The sequence below is a fragment of the Oryctolagus cuniculus genome, chromosome 2 (assembly GCF_051225735.1).
Source record: "Oryctolagus cuniculus isolate XC-2025 breed Fujian yellow rabbit chromosome 2, ASM5122573v1, whole genome shotgun sequence".
In the NCBI taxonomy this organism is placed as follows: domain Eukaryota; kingdom Metazoa; phylum Chordata; class Mammalia; order Lagomorpha; family Leporidae; genus Oryctolagus; species Oryctolagus cuniculus.
Window position 1 is genome coordinate 51,603,046 of NC_142868.1, and position 20,082 is coordinate 51,623,127.

The window sequence follows — 20,082 nt, forward strand, 5'->3', positions numbered from 1 at the left end:
TCTGGTCCCTTACAATTTCCAAAAGGTACTCCTTAAATGGGCATAACTGATGGGTGATTGGCTGGTGAACTAGAGAGAAGGCTGAGTCAGGCTGACCTGTTGAAGCCAGCCCTGTGTGTGTGTGTGTGTGTGTGTGTGTGTGGAAATGGGGGAGCAGTGGGCAAGGGGCGGGGGTGGGGAGGGGGGTGAACGGAGGCTGCAAGCTTAGCAGAATGTTTGAACAAGACAAAGAGCAGTTCCAGCAACCAAATAAGGAAGTCAGTGCTGAAGTCTTTCAGAATAGAAGTGTGTCAGGGTTTCAAGGCAGTCTGGGAGAGCAGAGGAGCAAAGCAGAGGAACCCAGGGTTTCTGCTTGACTTGCTTACGTAAAACACACAGGCAGGACAGTAGCCCCAGCCTTTACGCTGGGGTGAGGAATGTAAATTCTCTTCTTCCCTTTGTGTTGGCTTTTGTAGACATATGCCTGAAAAGGTGTTTAAAGACTCTTTGAGTAGCAGCTGAAAGAAACATCCTCTTGAGAAAACACAGAAAAATACAAGTTGTAGCTGAGAAGCACCATAGCCTGCCTTCTATGCATCATTCATGACGCTCTTAGCCAAGATGATGGGAGCTTCGAAGAACCAACAAAAATACCTTGAAACTCATTTTTAGACATGTCCTAGACATTGAATTATATCTACCTCGAGAATAATCTTACCCCTTAACAAATTAGCTAAATGTTCATTAGACATGGTGATTCATTTAAATATGATAGTTACTGGGCCGGCACTGTGGCATAGCGGGTTAAGTCGCCGCCTGCAGTGTTGGCATCCCATGCAGGCACCAGTTCAAGACCCAGCAGCTCCACTTCCAATCCTGCTCTCTGCCATGGCCTGGGAAAGCAGTAGAAGATGGCCCAAGTCCTGGGGCCCCTGCACCTGTGTGGGAGACCCAAAGGAAGCTCCTGGCTCCTGGCTTCAGATTGGTGCCGCTCTGGCCATTGCAGCCAATTGGGGAGTGAACCATCGGATGGAAGATCTCTTTCTCTCTCTCTGCCTCTCCTTCTTTCTCTGTGTAACTCTGATTTTCAAATAAATAAATAATACTTAAATAAATAAACTATGATAGTTACTGAAAAAGATGTCAAAGAAGGCAAGTTATTCAAAGAAAGCCATCAGTACCTATTTTTTTCTTTTTAAAAGATTTATTTATTTGAAAGGCAGAGTGACACAGAAGAGACCGATAGATCTGCTGGTTCACTCCCCAAATGGCTCAACAGCCAGGGCTGATCCAGGCTTAAGTCACAAGCCCAGAACTCCATCCACATGTCCACATGGGTAGCAGGGACACAAGCACTTGGGCCATCTCCTGCTGCTTTCCCAGGGGCGTTAGCAGAGACCTGGATTGAAAGTGGAGCAGCCAGGACTCGAACCAGTGTTACAGTATGGGATGCCAGTGTCACAAGCGGAATCTTAATCTCTGTGCCACAATGCCAGTCCCTCAGTGTGTGTTTTAATCTTAATACCATCTGCCAAACTCTCCAAAATGGTAAATACTATTTATAACTAGTAATATGGATTACCATTGATTTTATCCTCCTACTCTGCTCTTCTTGAACTGTGGGTGAAATGGGACAGAGAGTTGGAAGAGTTATTTCAGAATACTGCTAAACATAATTAGAAACATTTCTTTTTGTGCCACAAACTCAACACTGAGAAATTATTTCTGTTAACTTAGAAATCAGTTTATGAACACAGCAAGGTATAAATATGGTGTACTCATCCTGGGTCAAAATTCCCCAAATCTTCCATAATGCTGCATTGTCGGCAACTTTATATAGGCACGTGAATAGATCTGCGCTTCTGATCTTGCACCACAGAGCACAGCTGGACAACTCGCACCTGAGTCAGAAACTACTAGAGCATTGCCTCACGGACAGAAGATTGGCATAGAGAGGAAGCTGAGGGGCAGAGAAGGGACCACCGTGGCACACAGGAATGGACCACTGCATTTAGAGAGTCTCAGAATGTAGACCACTCTGTTCTCAAAGACACCCTACCCCTTACATTTAAATAAACACCCTATTTATCTATTAAGCCATCCCTGTGACTCCTCAGGAAAATATCAGGCTTTTGAGAAAATGTTTAGTATCACTAACAGAAAGTTGAAAATTAAAATAGACAATGTGAAACCCACAAATTAATCAGCTTAATGACTAAGCTTCATCTTAGTAGTGTCTCTTAAATTTACCAATTTTTTAATTTATTTATTTTAAGGTCAAAGTTAGAGAGAGAGAGGAGAGAGACAGAGAGAAAACTTCTGCTCTCTGGTTCACTCTCCATATGGCCATAACAGCCAGAGCAGGGCCAGGGCCGAAACCAGGAGCCAGGAGCTTCTTCCTGCTCTCCCACATGGATGCAGGAGTCCTTGCACTTGGGCCATCTTTTACTGCTTTTTCCAGGCCATCAGCAGAGCTGGATCAGAAGTGGAGCATCTGAGACTCAAACCGACACCCCTGTGGGATGCTGGCACCTCAGGTGGAGGCTTAACCTACTATGCCACAGTACTGGCCCCCTGTATGCTTCCATACTAAATACCTTTTTTGAAAAAATGATGATAAAAAAAAAAAAACAACAATCAAGAGGCACTGTCCAGAGTAAAAAAGCACTGATTTGAGCTTATCTACACATCAAATATAAGTCACAAAATTGTGTTTGCATAGTTAGTGATACTGTAACAGACTGTAATGGGTTTTATGGAACTGCTTTATCTGCTGACCTGACCTGTCAGTTATTTAAAAAGAATAAAGCTTGCTGTAGTTCTTTGGGGAAGGAAAACAAAACAATAAAAGATGTAATCGCAGAGGCTCTGGGACCGTTTCTCTGTGGTCTCTCCAATAGGGCCAGGAATAGTAACCAGAGACTGGCCCAGGGAACCCATGATTCAACACCTTCCCCCGTCCTTCCCAGCTCAGAGCACTGGAAAGGGTCTGCGGTGTGGCACAGCAGGTTCAGTCTTTTCGATGCCAGCATCTCATATGGAAGCACAGATTAGAGTCCCAGCTGCTCTACTTCCAATCTGTCTTTCCTGCTGATGTGTCTGGAAGGGCAGTGGGCCCCTGTCACCCATGTGGGAGACACAGGTGGAGTTCCTGGCTCCTGGCTTTAGCCAGGCCCAGGCCAGGCTGTTGCAGACATCAGGGTACAAACCAGTGGATGAAAGACTTGTCTGTCTCTCTCTCTCTCTCTTTGCCTTTCAAATAAGTAAAAAAATTTTCAAGATTTATTTATTTATTTGAAAGGCAGAGTTAGAGAGAGGCAGAGGCAGCAAGAGAGAGAGAGAAAAAGAGGTTTTCCATCCGCTGGTTCACTCCTCAAATGGCCGCAACAATTGGAACTGAGCCAATCCAAAGCCAGGAGCTTCTTCTGGGTCTTGCACACAGCTGCAGGGGTCCAGACACTTGGGCCATCTTCTGTTGCTTTCCCAGGTCATAGTGGAAAGCTGGATAGGAAGTGGAGCAACCTATAAGTGGCTCCTATATGGAATACCACCACTGCAGGTGGCAGCTTTACCCACTATGCCACAGCACTGGTCCTGCAAATAAATAAATCTTTAAAAAAAAAAAAAAAAAAGACTGAACAGCACGTGGTAAGAAACTTTGATGTTCAGATCTCAGAATCCTAATCTCTGTTCTTAAGATAGCAGTTCATTTCATCTTTTGATGCTTCCATTTAAAAAAAAAAATGTTATGTATTTGAAAGAGTTAGAGAGAGGGAGAGAAAGAGAGAGAGAGAGAGAGAGAGAGAGAGAATCTTCCATCTGCTGGCTCACTCTCCAAATGGCTGTAATGACCAGGGCTAGGCCAGGAGCTTCCTCCAAGTCTCCCATGTGACTGCAGGGGCCCAAGGATTTAGGCTGTCTTCAGCTGTTTTCCCAGGCACATTATCAGGAAATTGGATGGGAAGTGGGGCAGCTTAGACTCAAACTGGCTCACATATGGGATGCTGGTGTTGCAGGTGGTGGCTTTACCTGCTACACCACAGCACCAGTCCCTTAATGCTTTCATTTTGATGATTTCTCTGCTACTGGGAGTAATTATAAAAACTTCCAAGTGATTAGAAAGTATATAAGTCAGCTCATTAAATTATTCCATTCACAGGAGAAAATTATTTGACACTTGAAACAATGAACAAATTATTTTCATACCGAGGTGTCAAAAAGCAGAAGACAAGGGGCCAGCATTGTGGCACAATGAGTCAAGCTGCCAGAGTAAGTCAGAGTAAGTCACTGGCATATGGGTGCTAGTTCAAGTCCCGGTTGCTTCCTATCCTGCTCCCTGCTAATGCACCTAGGACGGTAGCAGATGTTGTACCCGCAAGGGAGACCAGGATGGAGTTCCTGGCTCCTGGCCTCAGTCTGGCCCAGCCCTGGCTGTTGTGGGCATTTGGGGAGTGAACCAGTAGATGGAAGATCTCTTTCTTTTCCCCTCCTCTCTCCCTGTAACCCTGCCTTTCAAATCAGTAAAATAATTTTTAAAAACAACACAAAGTTCAAGACTGTGAACATATTATTTTTTAAAAAGCAGGGGGGGGGGGTGAAGCAGCAATGCCACATTTTAATAGAATTTTGTACAACTTTATAGAATTTCCTATGATGATTAATAGCTATTTAATAGTTGTGGAGTGTTAAAAGTATTCTGATCCCACCCATTGAGACTCAGGACTTGTTGTGGCTCATGCAAGATCTCACAGTGAGTTCAAGGTGGAGCAGCTCCTTTGCTGAATATAGTATTTAAATCCTTAATGGATGTTTTTCCTCTCAAGGCTCTACTTACTGCCTTTCTCTGCCTTCTCCCTTCCTGTGGTGCATTTAAACAGTACTTCCATTGGTCTTGTTTTGACAAAGTGAGAGTTAGAAGACGCTTTAGACAGTCCATATTCTTGACCTCCACAAAGCTATACAGTAAGAGTTTGCTTCATGTGGTTAGTTCTTTAGATCAGCAGCTCCTGGATGGAGAAGCAACAATAGAAACTGATAACGTTATGGCAGCCATACCATGGGCACTGTGTTAAATGCTTTCCCACATCTCTTAATCCTTACAGCAATTCATGAGGTGTGCAGTGGTATTGTTCCTGTTTTAGCAGAGGAGGAAATTGAGGTACAATGAGGTTAAGTAACTTGCCCAAAGTCTTTTTTTTTTTTTAAAGATTTATTAGTTTATTGCAAAGGCAGAGTTACACAGAGAGAGGGAGAGACAGACAGGGACAGAGAAAGATCTTTCATCTGCTGGTTCACTCCCCAAATGGTCACAACAGCCAGGCTGGGTCAGGCCAAAGCCAGGAGGCAGGACCTTCTTCCAGGTTTCCCACATGGATGCAGGGGCCCAAGTAGTTGGGTCATCGTCAGGTGCTTTCCCAGGCCATTAGAAGGGAGGTGGAGTGGAAGTGGAGCAGTCGGGACTCGAACTGGCACACATATGGGATGCCGGCACTGCAGACACCAGCTTACCCGGCTGTACCACAATGCCAGCAGCTTGCCCAAAGTCTTATACCTAGGAAGTGACTAAATTGAGACTCAGACCCAAAATATGAGTTCATAAACATGAATTTACATTACTTCAGTAAATGTCCAATGAAAACGTTTTAGGAAAAACTGTCTTGACAGTGACCAAAGGTATGAGGAAAAATTTTTACTTTAATTGAGAAAATAAGTTATATGCATGAAGAAGCCAAATATTCAAGTATCAGGTTGTAAGTTTGAATATTAGAATGATAATTACCAAGACAGCTCCAGAAATTACCTGCAGAAATAAAAATTTTGAGGGACATATAATCTCCTAAATATTATATATAATATCAGTGAAGGGATTGAATGATACTATTCTTTGTATGAGTTGGTGGGTTATACAGAGAATATCTCTGTATTTTCTTGGGTTATGAGTCCTGCCACATCAATATGAGAAAACATTTGACAATTTCCAAACATAGCAGAGAGAGAGCTGTATCCATAATTATTGACTCTGCAGCTTATAGCATGGGAGTGGAGCCCAAGCTTTCAGCCTCTGCTATGACTTTCTCAAGTCTTTAACAGCTCTGGGGTATTCAGTGGAATCTCCATTAAGAAATGGTTAAGCTAGCACAAAGCAGACCAATGAGTGCCGAAACTGTTGTGTATAGATCAGTTGCAGAAAGGATGGGCTAAAGGGCTTATAGCATTGATTTAAAAAGTGTCTCTCACTTCACAGTGCTGTTGCGGAGAAATAAACCTCATTATTGCATATATGTTTTAATTCATTTCTTTGAAAGGCAGAAGGGGGTGAGTGGATAGATCCCTTTCATCCACTGGTTCACTCTGAATAGCCGTTTGCAGCCAGGTCTAGGCCAGGCTGAAACTGGGAGCCAGGAACTCCATCCTGGTCTCCCACATAGGGAGTAGGGGCCCGAGTGCTTCAGCCATCATCTGCTGCCTCCCCAGGCACAGTAGCAGGAAGTTTGAATAGAACCAGAATAGCCAGGACTCAAACTGGCCTTCTGATATAGGGTGCCTATGGCACAAGTGACAGCTTCACCCGCGGGGCCACACGCTGACCCCAGATTTTATATTTTTATCTTTCAATTCCATTTTCCATGACCTTTTTAAAGTCTCTTTCTCTACACAAAGATAGAAAATGTAAAGGATGAGATGAGTGTAAGTATAAAGAAGTTTTAGTATTTCTCTCTCTTCTCTCTATGGATTGTTGTTGAGCACCACGGTTCTGTGTAACACTCCAACACTCATTTGAGGAGTGGCTACAAATGTCCTCTACCAAGGCAGGGCAGGGCAGGGCAAGCAGGGCAGGGCAAGCAGGGCAGGGCAGGGTGGTCTTGGCCCTGATCCCAGAACCATCCAGTTGCAATTAATTTTGGAGATCCTGCCATCTAGCCAGATGAGAAGATCACCGTGAGACTAAGGGACTTTTGTCTCAAGATCTTATTTCCAAAGGAACTCAAGAGTTGATAAGATCTCTTGTTAGATTTAACATCTGAAGGGTTGTATAATATTAGTGACCCAAGCTTAAGAATTGTTTTACTACATAGAGTTTTGTTTTGTTTTTGTTTTTAGTAACAAAATGCTTTTTGTCACCACATTAAAGTCAAAATTAAAAAAAAAAATCTTAGGAAATCACTCTCCCCGAGACACATCTGCACCCTCATGTTTATTGCAGCACTGTACACAATAGCCAAGGAATGGAAACAAAGTATCCATTCGCTATGAATAAAGAAAATGGGGTGTGTGTGTAAAATGGAAGACTACTCTGCCATAAAAAGGATGAAATCTTGCCACTAGCAGCCACGTGGATGGAACTGAAAGATCAGTTTATTAAGTGAAATAAGCTGAGCACACAAAGACAGTCACCACATGATCTCACTCATATCTGAAATATAGAAAAGTTGGTCTCATAAAAGTTAAGAATGTAATACTGGTTCCCAAAGGTTGGGGAATGTAGGAGACAGGGAAACTTGGGGAAAGGTTGGTCATTGGCTACTAAGCGATAGATAGGAGTAAGAGGTTTTGGTGTTCTTTTGTACAGCACAGGGATCATAAATAATGATAATGTACTGAATATTAGGAAAAACTAGAAGAACTTTTTTTGAACGGTTTCACTACAAAGAAATGGTACAGGCTTGAGGAGACAGATAGGTTTACCCTGATTGGACGTTGCACAGTATGTACAATGTAGAGAAGCATCAGATGGTACCCCATAAATATGTACAGTGTTTTATATGTCAGTTACAAATAGAATTCAGCTTGACAGAAAAGGGTATCTTGGGGCATTTCCAGGAAAGGGCATTTTGCAGTTGGTGCCTACTGCAGCCAGAGCCATGAGCTCTGGGAGAGGTGGTGATGTAGACGTGAAGGAGTGGGAGAGCCGGGGACTTAGCAGGAGCTGAGAGCCAGGTCGCAGTCACATATTCCCATGTTCCCATGTTTTAGCCTTCAGCCTGATGCTAGCTCATTCTGCAAACATGAAGTCCAACTTCTAAGTGCTGCAGCGATTTTTTTAAGCCTTTTAAGGGTATCCAAATGAATTAACTATTGTGCTTCACCTACGCTCTAGTAACTCGCTGTCAGTGGGCAGTTTTATTTTCCCAGATGTGCAGATCGTTCACAAGGAAGTTATGACTAATTAACTCGTAAAGTAAGTGTCCAAATGAATGAACAACTGCAAAGCACCTGTTGTTAACAGCTGATTTTGTCTCCTCGCTTAGATTATAAAGAGCCTGAGAATACAAGACCATGTTTTCTTCTTTTAAAAATGTGTAACACCTAGTGATTTGGGTTCCCATAGAATACAATTGTGAATAGAGAGTGGTTGATACAGTTTGTCTTTATATCTAATGAAAGGAAAGTGTCAAAGGTTCAGACAAACATTGGATGCCTAAGACAGAGGGCTGCTTGTGACTTTCGTGGGCCTTAGATACTTTTTCCTTTGTGATCCTTTCTCCATATTAAAAAAAATAGAATTATATTTTGAAAAATATATTGGCATAAAAATGAATATAATCCAGGCTGGATTCTTTATTCTACTCATGTAGTCATCATCATTGTATTTCGTATTTTTTTTAAGATTTTTTGTATGTATTTGAGAAGTAGAGTTACAGACACTGAGAGCAAGAGGCAGAGAGAGAGGTCTTCCAACCACTGGTTCACTCCCAAATGGCTGCAACGGCCAGAGCTGCGCTGATCCGAAGCCAGGAGCCAGAAGCTTCTTCCAGGTCTCCCTTGTGGGTTCAGGGGCCCAAGCACTTGGGCCAGCTTCCACTGCTTTCCCAGGCCACAGCAGAGAGCTGGACTGGAAGAGGAGCAGCCGGCGCTGCAGGCGGAGAATCAACCTACTATGCCACAGCACCGGCCCCCATTATATTTCTTTTTTTTCTTCTGAGTTAAAAAATGATTAAAACCTTCCAGGGACTTATAAAAGTGTTGTATGCTGTACCTGATGCATACATTGGCCCTATGCGATGTTATGGACAAAGGTTTTTCCTGAAATCACCCCTGGCCTCATCTTTTTTCACCCTTTTATAACCAAGAACGTTGCTAGCCCCTTTTAACTTCTGCTTTTCCTGATCCTTCTCTCTGAGGCATGGGCAGCTCAGGGCCCGGCGGTCCCTTTCTCAGTAGCAGTGTGAGGTCTCCGAAGGCCAGTGGAGGCCCCCAGCCGGCGTGCTCTGAGAGCCGCTCACATACGGGGCTTCCCATCATGGTATGCTAACCGTGAGGCAGGTGGCTGCATCCAAGATGAACTCCTCTGTGAGACTGAAGACTGGGCCTGTGTGCTCTAAATGGAGTCAGTGTGAGAACGCAGGTTTTTGCCAGACCGGTTTATTCACTGCTGGGACACAGGGTTTTGTGAAGTGTCACACAGTGGACAAACAATGGAACAGTGACGCCAGAGTTATGTCAGACTTCTCCTTGTGCCGCCCACAGATGAGGATGGAATAATAATGTCACCACCTATAAGCTACTGAGCTAACTGCAGCAATAGCTAAAACATGCAGGTACCTGTTGCCAATAAATCGATCTTGCATGAGACCTTTTGTGAAAATTGAAATAATGATTTGCAGAGGGCTCATTTTTTAAAAAGATTCTATTTATTTATTTGACAGAGTTATAGACAGTGAGAGGGAGAGACAGAAAGACAAAGGTCGTCCTTCCGTTGGTTCACTCCCCAAATGGCTGCAACGGCTGGCGCTGCACTGATCCGAAGCCAGGAGCCTCCTCTGGATCTCCCACGTGGGTGCAGGGGCCCCAGGACTTGGGCCATCTTCTACTGCTTTCCCAGGTCATAGTAGAGAGCTGGATTGAAAGTGGGGCAGCTGGGACTAGAACCGGTGCCCATATGGGATTCCACTGCTGCAGGCAGAGGATTAACCTACTGCGCCACAGCGCAGGCCCCGAAGGCTCAGTTTTTAAAGAGGAAGGACTGAATTTAATTTTTATGTATAGTGGCTGTCTCTTTTTTTTCTTGCACTGGAAATTTGACTTTCCAAGTATTACTTTTCCAACTTTATTCAGAAATTATGTTTTTTAAAATGATGCTCTAAACTCTTGATTTTCCTTGGTGTAGTCCTTTTTTTGAACTATACTCCTGAACCGCATTTCATTGAATGTGGTTATGTACTGTAAAATAAATGGCCACTTAAAAATATAGGCCACTGGGACTGGCTCTGTGATGTAGTAGGGTAAGCCGCTACCTGCAGTGCTGGCATCCCATATGGGTGCCAGTCAAGTGCCAGCTGCTCCACCTCCAATCCAGCCCCCTGCTAATGGCCTGGAAAGCACTGGAGGAAGACCCAAGTCCTTGGGCCCCTTGGAAGAAGCTTCTGGCTCCTGGCTTCGGCATGGCCCAGCCCAAGCTGTTGCAACCATTTAGGGTGTGAATCAGCAGATGGAGGATCACTCTCTCAATCTGTCTTTCAAATAAATAAATAAATCTTTATGTGTGTGTGTGTGTGTGTGTGTGTGTATGCCGCTAGTTTCTTGAATATAGTAGATTGAAGGAAAGTTTAATTTGAAATATCTCTTGATATAATACCATAAGTTAACTGAATTCCTCAAAAGCATTTACCTTTCTAAAGTTACTAAAAACAAACAGATAAATAAGATAAACTGACATAAGGATAATGATCTTAACTTTTTGGAATAATGGGAATACATTCACATCTATGGAAATTTTGGGTAAACATATTTTCCCTAATAATCTAGTATTTTATTCTATCAGCAGTGATCTAATAAAACTCACTTAATAGGTTTATAACAGGCAGTATCAATATTAAGTCAATTGTTTAACTGTCAGTTATATAAGCCATATAACAGATAAATTCATTCCTTTAATTGCTAATGTTACCAAATATTCCCTCCCATGGATTTTAGGGCCTATTTTCAGGGAAATTTTCAAGTTAAAAGGTATCCATTCAATTTCTGTTTTAAGGACGGCGCCGCAGCTCACTAGGCTAATCCTCCGCCTTGCGGCGCTGGCACACCGGGTTCTAGTCCCGGTCGGGGCACCAGATTCTGTCCCGGTTGCCCCTCTTCCAGGCCAGCTCTCTGCTCTGGCCAGGGAGTGCAGTGGAGGATGGCCCAAGTCCTTGGGCCCTGCACCCCATGGGAGACCAGGATAAGTACCTGGCTCCTGCCATCGGATCAGCGCGGTGCGCCAACTGCAGCGCGCTGGCCGCAGCGGCCATTGGAGGGTGAACCAATGGCAAAAGGAAGACCTTTCTCTCTGTCTCTCTCTCACTGTCCACTCTGCCTGTCAAAAAATTTAAAAAAAAAATTCTGTTTTAAAGAAATTTTAATTGGAATATTTGGCTTCTCTTATTCTCTCTCTTTTATTGGAGTCTAGGATTGTACATTTTACTGTGTTAAAGACATACTGTAAAACCATCTCAACAATTCTCTTGGTGGTTGGATTTCTTTGCTAGAAAATCTTTAATTTCAGCACCAAAATTGCTGTGTATTTCCCTAATGAGAAATAAAAGTGCTTCACATAACATAATTCCATTAATTTGACTCAGAAGATTAATGATTCAAGGGAATGAGTTCTCAGGTTTAGCTCATTTCGTGTTATTATAATAGAATACCACAGGCTGAGTAATCCGTAAAGAAAATAAATGTATTTCTCATGATTCGAAAGTCCAAGATTGGGACCGATATATTGCTAGGGTCTTCTTGCTTTGTCATCCCATGGTGAAAAGCAGAAAGGCAGAAAGTGTGTGTGAGAGAGAGAGAGATTGATTGATTGACTGAGAGAGCTCATCTATCAGGAACCCACTCCCGTGAGAACTCACCCACTCCCTGGATAATAGCAATAATCCATTCACACCTTCAAAGCCTAATTCCCTCTCATTGGGCCCCACCTCCCAACGGTGTTGCATTGGAGATTAAATTTCCAATTCATATGTTTGGGGGACACATTTAGACTACAGCAAAAGATTTCAGAGAAGACAGATTTATCCAACTTGGGGAAAATGGACCCAACTCCCTCTTTCCTGTAAGCATAGTCCCCTAACTATTGCCTGTTGGGGTCCTTGGTTTCCTTTGTGTTGATGTCATCCTGAACTGGGCACTAACATACCCATGGCAGCTCCTTGCAGAGTTAGTATTTCTAGGAGCAACAGTGGAATGATGGCTGCATTAAGAGAAGGACAGCATTAAGAGAAGTGACCAAGGAGGTTATGCATCATCTCACTCATAGCTTCCTGAATTGCCATTCAGATTAATATAAAATGTGTAATCCCAACCTGATCGTGCCATATCTGTTTGTTATTAATCACTACATCTGCAGTTCACTAGAGTTTTCCTCATGGAGGATAAAGTTACACTAAGCACTCAGCTGATGATGGTGTTTCAGTGTGTATTCAAGAGAGTAACATAAAAAGGAGAGTTCCTCCTTTCGACTGTGCCTCTTCAGTAATCCACGTGGAATCTGTGGATGATTCCATCTGAGCCAGCATAACTCATTTGATTTGGAAAAGGGTACTCCATAGTGAGTCAGATTCTTCTTGGGATCAAGCAGGACATGTTTAGAAGCTGCCTTAACTATTTCAGGTCAAGCAGGCATTGTGATGCACTGTAAAACATTGTAATGATAAATTGCTGGCTTTCTAACAGAGATCTAGTGCCCTGGGATCCTAATGAACCTTCCATAAGTCTGTACTTTCACTCCAAATTTATGGCCCCTGGAGTTTGGAGCTAATGATTGGTGTCACTTTCCCTCTGTCCTGTCTCTGCTCTGTGTCCTTGGGCAAGTTACTTGTCTTCTCTGTGCTCGCTGTCCTCCTCCATGTAGGAAGAACCATGGTGGTATTGGTTTGTAGGGTCAGCTTAGGTGAGAAGGGATGGGCATATTTGCCACCCCAAAGTGAAGTTCAGATTGTTACCTTTTACTCTGTTACTAACCAAATACTGTTTTGTAAACAAACAAATAAATAAAACTTCTGAGATTAAAAGGGGAGGAAAATCAGCCCCATCCCGTCCCCAGCTGGTGCATATCAGACACTGTGTGTAGGCACTGCGTTGGAGCATCTCAGTGGATCTCCCGGCCTGCGGGGTAAGATAAACACCCTTATGGCTGAGAAAGCAAAATCTGAAGTCCAGGCTGTGGAGCCCACCTGCAGTGGCCGCCTCTCTGAGGCTGCAGAGCTCCCGCTGTGTTGAGATCGCCCCTTCCCTGGGTGATCTCCTCCGGCCTCTCCTGGTTCGGCTTCTGTGAGTCCTCCGAGGTTGTTTTGGAGAGTCCTGGGTGCCTTTGCTCTCACAAACTCAGTCTGCTCCGTGTTTGCCAATTGCAGGCTCATGCTTTACATCCCCAGTTCAGATCTTCCACTGGTCATGTTCTTTCTGACACAGTACCTTCCATCCAGTGGGTTCCGGTTCCAGTCACAGCTGGTACAACAGGACCCTGATGCTGTCTCCTTACTGTTTTTTAAAGATTTGTCTATTTAAAGTCAGAGTTACAGAGAGAGAGAGAGGGAGAAACAGAGAGAGAAATCTTCCATCTTCTGATTCATTCTCCAGATGGCTGCAATGATCATGGCTAGGCCAAGCCAAGCCAAAGCCAGGAGGCAGGAACTCCATCCAGGTCTCCCACATGGGTAGCAGAGGCCCAAACAAATGGACCATCCTCCGCTGCTTTTCTCATTAGCAGGAAGCTGGGTTGGAAGTGGAGCAGCAGGGTCTGGAACCGGCACGCATATGGGATGCCCACATTGCAGGTGGCAGCTTTATCTGCTGCGCCACAGCACCAGCCCATCTCCTTACTCTTAATACCAGAGTGGGAATCTTGGCCAGTGGAACACCTTCATTTGTTTTTATATTGGAAGTATGGATCAGGGCCAGCATCGTGGTTCACTTGGTTAATCGTCTGCCTGCGGCGCCGGCATCCCATATAGTTGCTCCTCTTCCAGGCCAGCTCTCTGCTGTGGCCTGGGAGGGCAGTGGAGATGGCCCAAGTGCTTGGGGCCTGCACCCCATGGGAAACCAGGAATAAGCACCTGGCTCCTGACTTTGGATCAGCGCAGCACTGACCGTAGTGGCCATTAGGGGAGTGAACCAACGGAAGGAAGACCTTTCTCTCTGTCTTTCTCACTGTCTATAACTCTACCTGTCAAATGAAAAAAAAAAAAGAAAAAGAAAATATGGATCGTCCTTAGAAGCCTGCCCTTCCCCTCCCGTAATGGTCTGCATTTGGGGTGATGATTGGGGATGATACACGGGGTCTAGTCTCTTAAAAAGGTCCACAGTTTGAACAGTTTTTCACCTTTATTCAAATAATTAGTAATTGTTGATATAGAAACTAGTGGGTTTCCAGATGCCCATAACTGTTGACTTGGTTAAGAAACTGTGGTTTATATACACCATGGAGTACTACTCAGCTGTGAAAAAAAATGAAATCCTCCTTTTGCAACAAAATGGTCACAACTGGAAACCATTATACTTAGTGAAATAAGCCAGTCCCAAAAGACGGATATCATATGTTTTCCCTGATCCAATGTAACTAATAGAATACCTAAAATATAATGCATTGGAGTGAAATAGATATTTTGAGAATAGATGATTGTTTATAGCCCCATTCTCTTCCATTGAGAACAAGGTTCTCCTTCATTTTGTTTTGTTCTCTTTCTCTTCATACTATTTGTTGAACTCCTTTACTTAGAGTAGGGTTAACTATACGGTTATTAAGTATACTGAAAATAGATCATTGTAAAATCAAGAATGGGAATCAGAGGGAGGAGGAAGAAGAGTCAGAATGTGGGCAATAGTTGGGGGAGGGGAGTCCCACTATGTTCCTAAATCTGTATATATGAAATATATAAAGCTTGTGTAAGTTAAATTAAAAAAGAAAACTAATGGGTTTCCTATAAAATGTTACACATAATTTGAGTCCAAATATCACCATCCAAGATTTTTAAATCCAAGATTTTTAAAAATGTGCTTATTTTTAAAATGAATGGAATAAAAGTTGAATTTTTTTTTTTTTGACAGGCAGAGTGGAGTGGATAGTGAGAGAGAGAGACAGAGAGAAAGATCTTCCTTTGCCGTTGGTTCACCCTCCAGTGGCCGCTGCGGCCGGCGTGCTGCGGCTGGCGCACCGCGCTGATATGATGGCAGGAGCCAGGTGCTTATCCTGATCTCCCATGGGGTGCAGGGCCCAAGGACTTGGGCCATCCTTCACTGCACTCCCTGGCCACAGCAGAGAGCTGGCCTGGAAGAGGGGCAACCAGGACAGAATCTGGTGCCCTGACCGGGACTAGAACCCGTGGGCCGGCGCCACAAGGCGGAGGATTAGCCTAGTGAGCCGTGGCGCCAGCCTAAAAGTTGATCTTAAACATTCTATTCTAAGAAATACTCTCCCCAAAATAATATTAGTTCAAGCCAATATCAGGTCAAAATTGATGGTTACTATTTTTAGCCTTTTTCTTCTTGGCTAAATGTACCTGGGAGTCTGTACAAAGGTAGTATCCATAATAGAAGAATGGAGGTCATCATTATGGTGGAGCAGGGCTGGTAGTGTGCTACAGCAGGTTAAGCCACTGCTTGAGACACCAGCATCCCACGTGATTGCTGGCTTCAATCCCAGCTGCTCCACTTCCAGTCCAGCTCCCTGCTAATGTGCCTGGGAAAGCAGCAGAGGATGACCCAAATCCTTGGGCCCTGCTATCCATGTGGGAGACTTGGATCTAGTTTCCTAGCTCCTGACCCAGTCCTGGCCATTTAGATAGTGAATCACTGGATGGAAGAAATATATATCTCTCTCCCTTTCTCTCTGTCTCTCTCTCTTTCTCTCTCTCTCTCTCTCACTCTCTCTCTCTCTCTCTCTCTTGTTCTCTCTCTCCCTCCCCCCTCCTGTCTCTCCCTCTCTGTCTCTACCATTGAAATAAATAAAATTAAAAAAAAGAAACAAGCCATTCAGCCAAGATTTTTGTAACTTTTAAAAACACAGCAATAACAAAATCAACAAGTCTTTAAAAATAAAGCAGTGAATAGAAGTAGAGCTTGATGCTGAACTGGCATCCAAACATGTGCTACATAAACCATTGGCCATTCTGATGAAATACAGAGCAAAAGCTTCCAAATAGAAAATATGTCACCCTTGGAAGCCATGAATCTTCTAGGAAAATCTCAAGTTTTGGCAATTTTCATTAAAAGATATATTAACATTCTTTTCCTGCTACATGTAAATAAATGGAATTTTGGCTTTGATTTTTAAGTTAGAAAAGCAGCTTCTTTTATAATATCATTACCTCAGGGCCGGTGCTGTGGCACAGTGGGTAAAGTCACCACCTGCAGTACCAACATCCCATATGGGCACCGGTTCTAGCCCCAGCTACTCCACTTCCGATCCAACATTGGAAGATAGCTCAAGTCCTTAGGGCCCTGCACTCATGTGGGAGACCTAGAAAAAGCTCCAGGCTCCTGGCTTCAGATCGGCGCACCACCAGCCGTTGTGTCTATTTGGGGGAGTGAACCAGGAGATGGAAGGCCTCTCTCTAACTCTGCCTTTCAAATAAAATAAACAAATCTTTTAAAAAAAAATAGCATTCCCTCTGCTGAGCATGTTTGAGATACCTGCCCTGGGACTTTGTATGTATCTGTGTGTGTGTCTCAGTGGGTTGACTTCACTGCCAAGGTCTTCTTTGTTTGGTAAATCCTAGTTGGCTTTTGTTGTAGTTTTTAACCACCTGTTTCACTGCCACCCTTTTAAGGGGAGAAAATGAAAAGAAGAATAAAGACAAGATTTGAGGAATGACCTTCACCCATTCCCACACCCCTTCCCAACCAAGTGGGAAACTGAGCAAAATGCTTTCTGTCAAATGGACTGTGGGCATCTGAGCCCATGCATGCTGAGAGCGAAGCTTCAGGGGCAGTCCTGGAGCCGACCTTGTGCTACACACTTCCAGCCAGGCCACAGGGATCCGCCAGGGCAGCTCCTGGAGGAAGAGAAATTGGCCCCGTAGTTTTTGCACCTGCTCCTTGGATCTTCCCTTACTGCCATAGAACTCTAAGGTTAGCTAAGGGAGAGCTACAGAGAAAGCTGCTGGGCAGAACCGGTGTGCAGAGGAGGATGGAGTGCTCTATTCAAACTTGGCAAGAACTCTCGTCAACACTCTATTGATGCTGGTTTTAGCAGTTCTGGGACTGGTCCAAGGTAATGGATGGGATGTAGCCATGCTTCATGCAAAAAAATTTGAATGGTGAAAGCATTAAAATTTGCAGCATTTTGCATCAGTGCCTTAAATCCTCCGGGACAGGAGTGCGTCCCTGCAGGCACCTGTAGCAGCAAAAGGAGAGTCAGACAGGGCAGAAGGAAAGAGTTAGCCTCCTCCTGCGGAGTTCTGAGGGTGAAGGAAGTGGGGATGTTTTCTCCCTTAATCAACCTTCCCAGTCTGTTCTCCCCTGCACCCAGCCCTCGATGGGGGACGAACACTAGTGGTGAGAGTGACAGCGCTCATCTCTTTTATACTTCCTGTGCATATGTAGATGAACTTATACATCACAGAACTGAAGAACTGTGATCGAGACACAAGTGTTATGGCACAGCAGGTTAAGCCACTACTTGGAATGCCAGCTTCCCACATCAGGGAATCGTTTTGAGACCCAGCTGCTCCACTTCTGATCCAGTTCCTTGCTAATGTGCCTGGGAAAGCAGCAGAAGATAGGCCAAGTGCTTGGGCCCCCGCCACCCACATGGGAGACCCGGATGGAGTTCCTGGCTCCAGGCTTCAGCCTGGGCCAGCCCCCGGTTGTTGTAGCCATTTGGGGAATGAAGCAGTGATTAGAAGATTCACTACCTCTCACTCCCACACACCTCTCCCCCAGTCGCTCTGCCTTTCCAGGGCTACAGCTAGGGCAATAAATAAATAAAATCTTAAAAAAAAAAAAATCCGTGATTTAAAAATTCATCAATTATGTGCACCCTGGGTGGCCATGAAGCAATGGCTCAAGTGGTTGGGTCCCTGCCACCACACAGAACACCCGGATTGAGTTCCTGGCGCCTGGCTTCAGCCTGGTCCAGTTGCCTGCATTTGAGGAATGAACCAAAGACAGAGGAACTCTCCTCCCTCTCTCTGTCTCTCACTCTGTTTCTCTGCCTTTGAAATAAAAATAAATAAAAATTGTAAGTAAAATTTCATCAGATTAGCGCCTCTAATTTGGAAATTAGAAACCTCTAGAGCCCCACAGTTAATGACACAAACCACACTGCACAGCTCTCTCTTCCGTGGCGTGGTGCAGCCTTCGAGAGAGGTCTGCGCTCAGCCAAGTGATGTCATTGCTGCTGCCCTAATGACCACTTGACATAGGAATGAGCAAACTAGAATTTCAAAGACAGGCGAAGTTAAACAGTGAAATATTGAGTTTTTCCTGTTTTAAACTTTTCCCCTCAGGCCAGCAGAGATGCTAGCTGGCCTGTCATCCTCTCAGAAACAGAAAAGATAAGCATGCCTTCTACCAAGCCCGGGATGACTACAGGATATTGTTAGGTTTAAAAAGAATGGTTACGGAATGCCGTGTAAATGATGATCTAATCCATGTTTTAAATATGTGTTTAAATACTCATACAAAAGCCCAGAAGGATATACTCTAGGCAATTAACAATGTTTATCTCTGGGAGTAGAATTACAGGGGGAATAGTCACTTGTGGTTTATTGTTCAGATATTTTAAAAACATCATTTTTTCAACTAAAAATCAGCAAAGGTATTTCTCTGGGTGTGTGTGTGTGAGAGTGTACGTGAGTGTTTGACACAGAATTGCAAGCCTAAAAACCCATGGTTAGGTATCAGTAACGAAGAGAGGCATGAAGTTAGTAGGCCATTTAGACCATTTACTGGCTAGTCAAATTTAGTCTGCATTTACTTTTTTTTTTCTTTCAACGTGAATGTATTTCATGCTGAATTTCTCTCCAAGCCAGCTTCTTCTGGGATATTATTTTCTTCTATGCCCCCTTCTCTTCTGGTTTAGGAACACTTTGTTCCTTTGCAGTGAGCAGCTTATCAGTGCGGCGTGGGGAGCTCATGCCTGGGTGAACCCCACCATGGGTTCCGTAGGGACCGCCGAGTGTCCTGCGGGCTTTGTTCACTGACCAGAGTCTCCAGCCAGACCCTCAAGTTCTGCATTGCTCTGCATTTTTAAGGGTGTGCCACAGAAACTCAGCCCTGTGGGGGTCCCTGGCCCTGTGTCCACCCATTGCCTGACCTGGGCACTCCTGCCACCTCCACCATTGCAATGACGGGATTTTGTTCCAATTATGCGACATCTTTCTCATACTTGGTGGCTTTCAGACGTGCATACCCCCCATGGCCTGAGCAATTTCTCCAGGGTTCTTAACCTGAACATAAAGATTTGAGCCTCTTGATTTGCATGATTTTGTGAGGTTTTCTGGGTCAAAGTGAGCAATAGACCATTTTCTTAGATTACCTGAGGGTACTTACAGGAAGAGCTAGTTGGCATTTATTGGCATTTATCTGGATACCACTTTATAGAAAAAGCCCAATAACTGGTAGGTATTTTCCTCTATCCACCCTCCCACCCACCTACCCATCCACCCCCCCATCCATTCCCCCATCCCTGTATCCCTCTATCCCTCTATCCTCCATCCCCCGTCCACCCACCCACCTATCCATCCCCCCATCTCCCCATCCCCCCATCCACCCACCCATCCACTTATCCATCCATCCATCCATCCCAGTGCCTGAGGGGCACACACTGTGGCTGGAGACCGGGCAGCAATGGCCGAGAGCCAGGGCGCTAGGTGAGTGACTGGAGGGTCAGACCTGGAGCCAGGGTGTCCCTAGCTGAGTCGGTGAGAGAAAAAGTTAGTGATCTGGATGATCTGGATTTAGGTCTTGGCCCACAATCTGTCACAAAGCGTACATAGGAGATTAATTCTGGAATTCAGTCCATTTCCTGCTTCACAAGCATTTCTATCAAGATTCTGTGGAGAGGTTCTGCGTCAGCGGCTCCAGGCCACCGATGGAGACAGCGCACCCCAGATGCCTGCGTTGGTTTCTTACCGCCAGGGCTGTGGATTCAGTGACTCCTTGATCCTCGCAACCGAGCAT

General features: G+C 44.5%; 1 protein-coding gene across 6 annotated transcripts in view; it reads left to right on the top strand.

Moving 5' to 3' along the window:
- The window catches only part of PALLD (palladin, cytoskeletal associated protein), a 458,616-nt gene that overhangs the window by 343,657 nt on the left and 94,877 nt on the right, over window positions 1-20,082 (top strand). The window lies entirely within an intron of this gene.